This window comes from Sminthopsis crassicaudata, chromosome 1 (assembly GCF_048593235.1).
Source record: "Sminthopsis crassicaudata isolate SCR6 chromosome 1, ASM4859323v1, whole genome shotgun sequence".
NCBI classification, from domain to species: Eukaryota; Metazoa; Chordata; class Mammalia; order Dasyuromorphia; family Dasyuridae; genus Sminthopsis; species Sminthopsis crassicaudata.
In genome coordinates, this window is record NC_133617.1 from 87180332 (window position 1) to 87193002 (window position 12671).

A 12671-nucleotide genomic window follows, 5' to 3' on the forward strand; every position below is an offset into this window, starting at 1 on the left:
CCACTCATAGGAAAGAGTGTTCCAAATCACTATTGATCAGAGAAATGCAAATTAAGACAACTCTGAGATATCACTACACACCTGTCAGATTGGCTAACATGATAGGAACAAATAATGATGAATGTTAGAGGGTCTGTGGGAAAACTGGGACACTGATGCATTGTTGGTGGAGCTGTGAAAGAATCCAACCATTCTGGAGAGCAATCTGGAATTATGCCCAAAAAGTTATCAAAATGTGCATACCTTTTGACCCAGCAGTGCTACTACTGGGCTTATATCCCATGGAAATACTAAAAAAGGGAAAGGGACCTGTATGTGCCAAAATGTTTGTGGCAGCCCTTTTCATAGTGGCTAGAAACTGGAAAATGAATGGATGTCCATCAATTGGAGAATGGTTGGGTAAATTATGGCATATAAATGTCATGGAATAAATTTGTTCTGTAAGAAATGACCAACTGGAGGAATACAAAGAGGCTTGGAGAGACTTATACCAACTGATGCTGAGTGAAACGAGTAGAAGTAGGGGATCATTATACACTTCAACAATGATACAATATGAGGATGTATTCTGATGGAAGTGGATATCTTCAACATAGAGAAGAGCTAATCCAATTCCAATTGATCAATGATGGACAGAATCAGCTACACCCAGAAAAGGAACACTGGGAAATGAGTGTAAACTGAAAGCATTGTTTTGTTTTGTTTTTTTCCTCTTCCCAGATTATTTTTACCTTGCAAATACAATCCTTCTTTTGCAACAACAACAACAACAAAATGCGGTTCTGCACATATATATTGTACCTAGGATATAATATAAGATATTTAATATGTATGGGAATGCCTGCCGTCTGGGGGAGGGGTTATAGGGAAGGAGGGGAAAAACTCGGAACAGAGGGGAGTACAAGGGGTAATGTTGTAAAAAAAAATTACCTATGCATATGTACTGTCAAAGAAAATTTTATAATTATAAAAATTAATTTTAAAATATTTTTAAAAATTAAAAAAAAACTGAAACACTAATATATTGTTGGTGGAACTGTGAATAGATACAGCCATTCTGTAGAGCAATTTGCAACAATGCATACCCTTTGATCCAGCAGGGTTACTACTGGGCTTATATCCCAAAGAGATCTTAAAGAAGGGAAAGGAACCCACATGTGCAAAAATGTTTGTGGCAGCCCTTTTGAACTGAGTGAATGTCCATCAATTGGAGAATGGCTGAATAAATTATGGCATATGAATACTATGGGATACTATTGTTATATAAGAAACAACCTGAAGGATGATTTTAGAGAGGCTTGGAGAGACTTACATGAACTGATGCTAAGTGAAACGAGCAGAACTAGGAGATCATTGTACATGGCAACAAAAATACCATCTGATGATCAATTCTGATGGAAGTGGTTCTTTGCAACAATGAGATAATTCAAACCACTTCCAATTGTTCCATCTACACTCAGAGAGAGGATTGTGGGGACTGAATGTAGTTCATAACATAGCATTTTCACTCTTTTTGTTGTTGTTTGCTTGCATTTTATTTTGCTTCTTTCTTTTTTTACAGGTTTAATTTGATTTTTGTTGTGCAGCATGATAATTGTATAAACATGTATGCATATATTGGATTTAACATATATTTCTGCCATGTTTAACATATATTGGACTACTTGTCATCTAGGGAAGGGCATGGGGAAAGGGGAGGGGGAAATTGGAACACAAGGTTTTGCAAGGGCTAATGTTGAAAAATTGTCCACACATATGTTGTGAAAAACAAAACAAACAAACAAATAAATAAAAAGTGAATTGGATTTAAATGAGGCAAGGCTATGCAAAATCATCAACCTGACTCTCTGCTTAAGGATCATCTGAGTCCAGTGGTAATACATAGGTGAGGACACCTAGAAGATGACTCCAGATCTGATGGGAGGCTTTGGCTTTTTTAAGCTAAGGGCTTTCCCAAATCTCAGTTTGTTTGAGGTAATGTCCATTCAGTGATCTTCATGGTATTGGGAAAAGAGGAAAGAAGAAAGAGAATTTGAAACTCAAACAAAAATTTAAATGAATATTAAAAATTGTGTTTACATGTAATTGGAAAAATAAAATATTTGAAAAAAAAGATTTATGCTTCTCAACATTATTCTTATGGGATTATGCTTCCCTTTTTTTACTTATTCTTGGTTTCTTATTTTTGTTTTCTTATTTCTTGTTTTCTTATTCTTGATTCTTTTGATAGAATCTTGGTAGAATCTCTTGATTCTATTGTAAATGTATGTGTGTTTTGTGTATGTGCATGCGTGTATCACACACACACACAAACACACAATATGAGATTGTGAAAGGAGTTCCTGATACATGTTTGTTTTATTACAACAATCTCTTTTAATTCATAGAATCATAAAGTTTAGAAAAACCTTAGAGATAATCTATTCCCAGAACCTCATTTTAAAGATAGAAAAAATGAGGCTTAAGATGGTAACTTATTCAATTTCATAAAGTTTATAATGTTCTGTTTCATAAGAATCATTAGTAACTGTATCTTTAGCATCTTTTCTGAGAACTTCTCATTGTTCTAAGGCCAACTTTCCTCTGGTCTCAGGCCATAGGATCCTGCCTATCCTGTTTTCTTTGTTGTGTTTTCTTTGAAAGAAATTCCCCTATAGTGTTCAGTAGATATCAAACCATGGTCAGACTTCTTGTTTGTTGTAAGCTCTGAGAAAAACAAGGTTTCTTCTTCTACTTCTTGACTGCTTTTCATTTGGCTTGAGTCTGATATTTTTTCCCTCTGTAATATCCCCATGTTTAAAACAAAAGGAATGAACAGCTCATAAACTTGTTATAAATCACCCTTGTTCATATATTAAAATTCATGTGATGAGAAAATAAATGACATTGTCATTTAAAAATAATTTTAAAAATTAATTAAATTTTAAAGATTATGGGAGTTACTTCAGTTTTCTTGGAGCAACTCATATCAATCTCTTCTTTTCTCCTATCATTTTCTTTCTTGCATGATATTTATTTATAATATATAGTTTACTTATATTAGTTAGTAAATTCCTTGATGACCATGATTCTGTTGCTTTCTATAATTATATTGCTCACACCACTGTAAAGCCTTATACATAGCAGAAATAATAAAATTTAAACTGATCTGATTTAAGAAACAAAAGATGGTTATATAGATGGGAACTCTGTGGTGCAATAATTCTTTTTTTCTCTCCTTTGTATTCTTCATCGAATCAATCAAAAAGGATTTATAAAGTGTCCACTATGTTCCAGACACTAAGAATCAATTGTAATGAATGAAACACTAACTACCCCCAGGACGCTTCATTATAGCAAGATTCTTAGAATGTTCTATCTTCTTATATCTGTAATACTGTGGTGTCTTAAAAGAATAGATTTTTGTTTTGTTTTGTTTTGTTTTGTTTTGTTTTGTTTTTTCAGCAGGAAGTCACTGGTACATAAAGGCTTGTTTAACACTTGTTTATTTGCTGATACTAGGCATGGCAATTTAATCCAAATTATGTTGTCCAATAAGTTAATGACATGCTCTTACTTTGTATCACCTCTGGATAGGATGACCCTACCTTCTTTTATGTCTTCCTGTAAATCTGATGAAAATGGTCAAAACACAATGAGTTAATGTGAACCACCTGACTGAGGAATGACTTTCTTTGTGAAGAAGTTTTAAAAATAGCTTTTTTTTCCCTTCCTCACCTGGGAACAATTTTAGGAAAATATATTTTGAAATGTACTATATAAAATGATATGCCCTCAAATATTTTTATCCAGGAGTTATTTTAAAGATTCAGAAAGGAACTCAGTTCTACAATAGATTTCGAATGTTAGATGCCTTCTCTTGGTTGCCTCTGTGGCCAGCTTGCCAGTGTACCATCCCTCCCCACCCCTTCAGACAGATCACAGTTGTGGCAGCAACTTAAGAGGAAGGCTTGTTTCATTCTCTTTGTTTCTATCCCCAGCATTCGTAATAAATGACTGATTGATTGATCAATAGTGAAAAGATCATTTACTTTGAAGTCAGGAATGGGGATCTATTCCTGTTTCTACTTCTTGTTAACCTTGTGGTTTGGGGTATTTCATTTCATTTTTTGGCCTTTTGTTCACCAACCTGAGAAATAGCAAATATGAGTGCTAATGACAGCTTATATTTGCATAGTGTTTTAATGATTAGCATATGTATTTACAAATGTTGTTTTATTTCTCATAATTCTTTGAAGGAGATGTTACTATAATTCTCCACTTTACAGATGAGGAAATCAAGACTGAGAGATGTTAAGTGACTCTCCCAGCATCCCATAGCCCAGTAAATAAATGGGTGAAGCACAATTTCACTTTGGCTCTTCCTGACTCCAAGTCTGAAACCAGTTAGCTTTCCCACTAGGAGAGTTAGTTCAGTAGGAAGTGATAAAATATCTGTAGCCAAAACTATTTTTATAAATAAGAATAGATTAAGTCCTCTACCCACTACTGTATAGCATAAGGTCATATAAGAGAGGAGTAAATGAGGATATGAGGAAAGAGAGATAACTTGGGGGTGGGGAGTGTTGCACAGATAAAGAGGCATCTGATATAGGTTCCCTAAAAAGTTTACTCTGATGTTTACTGAAGTCAGTTGTATGTGCATTTCATCAATACTAGTTTTACATTTACTAAAGTCAACTTCATGGCGCTACCCTCAAACCCCAAACAAATGAACAAGAACGGCAACTGCTAATTTCATTTTTAATCAGACATACAATGATCAGTCTTTCAGGGTGAGAATATTTTATAATTAAAGGAATTCTGAATACTAGAAATTTCAAACCCTGACAGCACCCTTCCCTATTAACTCAAGTCCTCTCTTTCGTCTTCCTTCCACCTTCATGTTCTGAGGGGTATGGCAGGGGAGCCTGCTGTTGGAAATGAGATCTTTGGAGGTGTGAGCAAATTGCATTCAGCTTAAACTCTCCAGAGAAAACCAGAGAAGGCATCAGGCCAGACTGTGGGTGGTAAGGGAAAAAGATTGGACAGAAAAGGCTAGTGTCGGGAATCCCATTAGCAGAAGTGGTCTGGCAGATAATGCAAGGCTAGTTAGGCAATAAGTTGAGGGAAAAAAAATAAGTTCTGATGAGGGAAGTATTTGGATTTGAAGTCAGTAGATGAATTGAAGTTCTGATTTCCTGGACACTTATGAGCTGTGTGATCTTATAAGTCACTTTATTTCTCTAAATATCAGTTTCCTTATCCATAAAATAAAATAATGATATTTGTGCTACATATATCATGGATCTGTTATAAAACTTTGTAAAGCTTAAATTGATTTATATAGTTTAGCTATTATTAGTACAGTCATGTTTAGAGAGACAGTATGAAATGGTGGGTATTTTCACAAGACTTGGAGTCCAAAAGTCCTAGGTTCAAATTCTGCCTTAAACACTTATTAGTTATATAACAAGTTACTAAATTTCACTGTATTTTGATTTCTTCATCTGTAAAATGAGAAGTGTTGGAGTTGATGAATTCTAAGGTCTCTTTTAGCTCAAATTTGAGGTTGTATGGCCAACTAGTCCTTATAATATGTAATAAAATCCTTATAATATGTCAGGTACTCTGCTAAGCAGTGAGGACACAAAGAAAGGCAAAAGTATCTCTTTACCACTATAACTTTATTTCTGTCTTCCTCACACATACACACGCATATATGTAGCATATTCAAACACACATACTTGTGAGCACATACTTATATAGATGCACACAAAGCAGTGTTTTTAGAGGAAGAAAATCAACAAATACTAGGGTCAGGAAGGACTTTATATAAGGGAAGACACCTGAAGTTATTTAACTTTGAACAAAGTTAAAAATTCCAAGAGGTAGAAATAAGGAGAGAAATCCTACTGCAAGCATAGGAAGCAGGCAAGACATGGAATGCTGTATGCTGGGAATAGCAAGTAGACTGGTTTTCCTGGTATATAGTATGTGCATGATGGGAAAGTAAAGAGAAATAAGTCTGGGAATAGTTAGAACACTGAATGTAAACAGCTTTAAATTTTAAACTTAGGAATATTTATTTTCTCCAGCAAGCAAGCCACTGAAGATTCTTGAATAAAGAGTGGCAAGGCTAATATTCTGCATTAGGTGTGTCCATTTTCTACCTATGTGTATGATGTTTTATAGAGGTAAAGATGAAATACTGGGGAATGAGGCAATTTTAAGGTAATTATAATATTACAGTGAAAGATTAAGAAGATTTGAATAGGGGTGATATTCATGTGCATGGAGAGGAGATGGATGAATGGATGGATTAATGGGATTCATGTTAAAGGGGGAAAATATGCCAATTGATTACATATATGTATTGAAGGAGAGGAAGACTCTTAAGTTGCAAAATTAAGTGACTAGAAGGATTGTGTTGCCCTCATCAGAGATAGATAAGGGGAAAATAATGAGTTTCATTTTGAATTTATTAAACTCAAAGCCTATGAGGCATCCAGGAAGAGTTTTGGTAGCTTTAAGATAACACTACATGGTAGTCAAATTATTTAATGTGTTTCCTTATTGGTGAATTATGTGATAGCCTAGTTTTCTGCAGATTGTAGAAAGAATAAAAATGAACCAGTTGTGGATAGCTATATCTACTGCAACACTAGGAATACCTTCTAAGTATAGAATTTAGCCACACCAAGTGCCAAAGAAATTATTGGATTTTCTACTGTATTTTGCTGATATAGATCTATAAATCCCATGAGGCTAGGTAATATTCTATAGAATATACTATGAAGATATGTATCCCTTGAAAAGTGGTAAATTTCTCATTATTGGATATATTCAAATATTGGGTGGATTACTAATTGCCAGCATTGTTGTGAAGGATAAATACAATTTATAGTAGCACAATATTTTATTTATTGAATGCTTTGTTGGCTGAAAAATAGGTCCTAATTATAAGTAGGATTATAGGGAAGGTCATTAGGGGCTTCAATAACTTTCCAGAGCCCTTGAAAATCCAAAATGAAGGTTCCTACTTCTGAGCAAGACAAGATGGCTTGGACAGAGTGTTAGAAGAAATGTATCTTTGATACTTGCTAGCTGCTACATAGTGGCCAAGTAGTAGGTTCCTAGTTCCGACTTATAGCCAGTCTCTTTGAGATGGCTCTACATCACTGAAGAAGAGATAACTTGGAGGCAATAAAATCATTCAAGTGGAGAAGAATGAAAGCACATGACAAGGGATTAAGGAAAAAATGAAGAAATGGAGGACACTTAAAATAATAACTTGAAGGGGTGCAACTATGAAAAGAAAGTTTGTTTTCTTATTTTGTTTTCTTAGGATTATAGAGATTTTGGCATATTTATAAGCAGAGAGAAAAGACCAGTGAAATTGGAGATGTTGAAGTTCCAGGAGGTAAGGACATGATTGATAGATCAAGGCCCTGATAAAGAAGGTAAGGCATAGGATCAATAGCACAATTAAGACCTAAGGGTAAATAACAATTCAGAAGATGCCACTATATAATTCTAAATGAGAGTTGAAGGCAATGTGTTTATAAAACAATAGTCTTCAGAGCTTTTTGATCATTTACTCTGTCAATAACATTTTTGAGCATATATCCCCAAAATATGTATTCATATTTAGAAATTATGCATATGTACTATTGTAGTAATATATTATAAAACATGAAAATAGCAATTAAAAGGAAAAGACAAAATACTTTTTTATTTTATTAGAGGTACAAAACATTTTTACTCTTACTAAAATATTTTAAGTTTATTTTATGTAAAATTTGGTTTTAATGCTTGCCATAGTTAAAAATGATAATTCACAAAGATATACTATAAAATGAAGAGAATAAAAATGAAGAAAGTACATTATTGGTTATGATATTTACTGTTTAATCTGATCCATCAATTATTGAAATATTTTTGTAGAAATTCACCTAATAAATGTTGTTGGGGCTGGGGTGACTACCCTTTGGAATTTAGATTCCAAGGGCAGACAATGATTTTTCCAGGTGGAGATAAGGAAACAGTAGCAGAAAATATGGTAAGATACTCAGGGACCTGGATCTCTTTTGACCTGTGGTTTTGACCTGTCTAAGCAACATGGAAATGGCAAGGACAAGTCTTGAGAGCTGAGTTGCAGATTTGATAGAGCTTTGTGCTTGGTAATTTGAGCCTCAAGCTCTCTGGTCTTAGCCATCAGTGCTACCTCTCTCCTCTTGGCTAGCTTCTGCTTCTTGCTCATGTGATCACTGCTTCTCCATTGCTGCTATTGCTGTGCTTGTACCCCATGGGCTATTCCTTGTAGAAATTGCTTCCAGGCATAGAGTTTTCCTGGGGCATGGGAGGGTACAAGTATGGAGAGAAGATCCCAAACTAATAAAGAGCTGTGTCATTTGAATTCAGTATTTGGACATTATCAGGTGTGTACTACTGTCCTGTTGCTTCTACAATAGAGATGAGGGAGAAATAACTGAAAGGATGAGTCAGGAATAACTGACTACTTCACCTCCTCTATTATTGCCCTTCTAGCATAGAATTACCCAGGATATAGTTTAGGACAGATGACTAAATAAATATCAGGTGGCTAGGCAGGGGTGAAAAATTGGCTAGTAATCTTTGAGGTCCCTTATAATTCTTAAGATTCTATGATTTTATTCTAAACCAGGCATTCAGAATCTAGGTAAATATCAAAGGAACCTGATTCTTTCTCCCTTTGTCATATAGAAGACATCCCATTTTCAAGTCTTAATCTAAGGCAGAAGAAGTGGTCAAATGAATCCAGACCATTACAAACTCCTTATTATGTTATTTTGGTCTCCTCTGGCACCCCAAAAATATTAGTATCAGCAGCTGGAGCAGACAATAGAACTTGGGGTTAGGAGTTTTTCCCTTCCTTCTTTCTTTATAAATGAACATGCATTTATAATTCAGACTTTGTATTTCATGTCACAATTACAGAAAGTTTAGTGATCCATAGATAATCATTAAATAGGTCATGTTTCTTTGTTCCTGTCTTCTTTAATCAGGGAAAAACAGTTGGATAATAGAGAATTTAGTTAGACCTGAGATATATGTTGTTTAGATATAGCAGGATAAAGAGAGAGAAGGGTGACCAAGGGGAGTTTTAGGCAGGATCAGCAGAGAAGAGTAATCTTTACTGAGAGTGATATCAGGGTATCATGTAATGTCCTAAAGAAGAAAGCACCACTTTCTAACATGTCCTATGATATATGGCAAAGCCTTTAAGCAGAAGGCAGAAGCCAGAAAAGAGAAAGGTTGTCATGATCTTTCATGCATTCAAAGCATAATAGCTTTTTGCTTTTTCCTTTTTAGATAATGTAAAAAATCATAAAGAATGTTTCAGAACTAGAATGAACCTCAAGAGATCATCTAACTTTACCTTACAATGGAGTAAACTGAAACCTTGTCTTAGATGATAGTTACAATGAGTAAGTGGCAGAGGAGAACCTTGAAGTTCCCAGCCTATTTTTCTGTACTATAGTTCTTTCACAATGAAGATGTCAACTAAGGATAATAAACTAAATATGTAGTACTTGATGGCTTTCAAAGTGTTTTATGAATATCTCATTTTTATCCTCACAAAACCCTGGGTCATAAGTGCTATTATTGTTCCCATTTTACAGATGAGAAAACTGAGGCAGCGTGAGATTTAATGATTTACTTAAGGACATAATAAATGTCTAAGTCTTCCTGATTCAAGCAAGGTTCAGTGTTATATTTATTGTGCCATACAGCTATGCCATACCAGCTGGGACCAAAGAGAATAGAAACACTTCTGAGAACATAAGTCCAAGAAAAATTTTGGGAATACAAGAAGCAGAAGTGAATATTAGAGATCCTTTGATTGTTAACAACACTCTATATATACTTTCCCTATCTCCACCAATTTAGATGAATCACAGGATTTCATATAATTTGCCTGCTATAGGAAAGGATGCTTTTTCTATTCCCCAATCTTTGGTATATAGAATCATTGGGATCATAGAGTATTGTGCAGTGGAATTGAATAGTGATGAAAAAAGTTGAAATTGGTTAGTTCGAGAGAAAGAAATATTTCATTATGGACTTGTAAAGATATAGGTTTGGGGGAAACTATCTCATTCATTCAAACATGTAAATCTATCATATATAACTTCCTAAAAAGTTAGAATATATTATTGCGTACATACACTTGAAAAACAGAATCTTACTTGACATGAAGTTACATAGTTTATGCAATTTCAAAACCCCATCTTTTCATGCTTCTGAACTTCCCTGGATTTAGGATCTTATTGATCTTCTCCAAATTTGTAGATTATAACATTCATATCTTCTCATTGTGTTAGTTGTCCATGTTCTCTTGTAAGCCTTCTATAGCAGACCCTCCCATTATTCTGCTCTCTTAACATTATGTGAGCACCAGTACGGTACATGAGCTTTATTTCTCATCTTGCTACATTCTGGAATTTCTCTATCATGTCCCCATATCACTTATTTCCCCTTCTGCCTCACTTTTCAGTTTCCTCTCATGTGGTGCAATTATCTATTAGAATGTAGGTTCTTAAACAGGAAATATTTTTTTGGGGGGGGCTCATATCTCTACTTGTGTTGTGAGAGACAACATGGTGTAATATACAGAAGGCAAGCCTTAGGTTCAAAAAGTCCTGAATTCAAGTTTTGGTTCTGATACCTACTAGATGTAAGCTCACAAATAAATGACCCAGTCTCTCAATACTGCCAGGCATCTCTCTCAGTTTGTGAGATAGAGGCATTATCAGTCTCCATATGGGGAATTTTCACCCTGGGAGCTCTCACTGAGAAAAATCACATATTTAGTCCTTTTAACCAAAAATAAATTCAATAGAGAGATTTCCATTTGTATTACTCTATATTTTTAATGGCATCATATGTCATCGTATGAAAATAGTATGGTTCTATATATGGGTCTTAACACAATTTTAGAACAGTATATCAAGAATTCTCCATTTCCTTCTTCCTTTCCCCCTCTTCCTTCCTTGCATTCTCATTATAGCTCTCCACTATGCCATCTCAGAAAGATTTCTTAGGTATTCTTGAGTATCCCTCAACACTATGATCAGAATTTTCACTTCTCTTTGTTGAATTGATCTTTTTCTAAAGCAAACAAACAAATAAAACCCATAACCTTTTTGGCTTACTAGCAATTCTTTAATTTGTCTCTTTAGGAGGATTATAGGAAGGTGGTGGAGTAGGTCAGGAAATTCCAAGCTCTTCAGATTTCTTCAAAAATAAAACAAAATTGGGGCAGCTAGTTGATGCAATGGATAGAGCACTAGCCCTGAAGTCAGCAGGACCCAAGTTCAAATCTAGTCTCAGACACTTAACATTTTTTAGCTGTGTAATCGTGGGCAAGTCACTTTACCCCAATTGCCTCAGGAAAAAAAATGAGCCTTAGGGAGAACACAGGTGAAAAACAAATAAGGCATGAGACATAACAGGGGTTCTCCTGGGAGAATCTTAAGAAAACCAGAAGGAAAAACCCCAGAACTGAGGTTTAGCCAATGTAAAGTGTAAATACCTTCAGGCTAACTCCACAGAAACATCAAGAGGGGAGTCCTAGGATTATATGGTTTGGACGTAGGCTCACACTGAAACACAGAAAGTTTCAGTGCCTGAACTGCATGAGCAGTTGGGATTCTGGGAAGACTGAAGGAACCTCTGCCAGACCCAGATGTGCTACTGACATCGATGAGCAGAAAAGGAATCAGACCACCTGATTAGTTCAAAATTAGTGGATTAGGGCAGTTTCTGACTGTTGGCACTTGCAGGAGGGTGGAATTGTTGGTTTGGGATTCCATATCAAAGGGGAGAACTGAAGAGAAGCTAGAGGTACCAACCTTAACCAGGATTAAAGGTTGTTACACTGATAAATTCTCATTTTAAAAAATGAGTAGGCAAAGAAGAAAGAACCAACTATAGAAGCTTATTATAGGAATAGAGAAGAATGGGGTTAATCTTATGAGAAGGATATTGAGGTTAAAAAAAAGCCTGTCCTACCCCAAAAAGCAATTTTAAATGGTGACCTGCCTAGAAAGAATTTATAGAACTCTAAAAAGACTTTAGAAATCAAACAAAAGAACTTGAGAAAAAAACTAATAATGATAATAAAAACTATCCAAGAAAGACAAGATTATAAGACAAGAAAAGAGAGTCAATCAACTAAAAAAGGAGATCGAGAGTCTTATAAAAGAAAACAATTATTTGAAAATTATAATTGGGACCAGTCCTGAAGTCTAGAGGACCTGAGTTCAAATCTGGCCTCAGACACTTAACACTTCCTAGCTCTGTGACTCTGGGCAAGTCATTTAATCCCAATTGCCTCAGGAAGAAGAAGGAGGAGGAAGAGGAGGAGGAGGAGGAGGAGGAAGAGGAAAATTATAATTGGGTAAGAGGAAGCTAAAAGAGACCAAAAAACAACAAAACAAAATATAAAAAAAATTTTAAAAATGTAAAACATCATATAAGGAAAAAAAAACCAAAACAGATCTGGAGAACTTGTCAAGATAAGAATAATTGAACTACTTGAAAGTCATGACCAAAAAAAAGAACCTTGACATAATAATATAAGAAATAATCAATTGTCCTGAAATGATAGAAGAGGGGAAAATAGAAATAAAAAAAAAATCCACCAA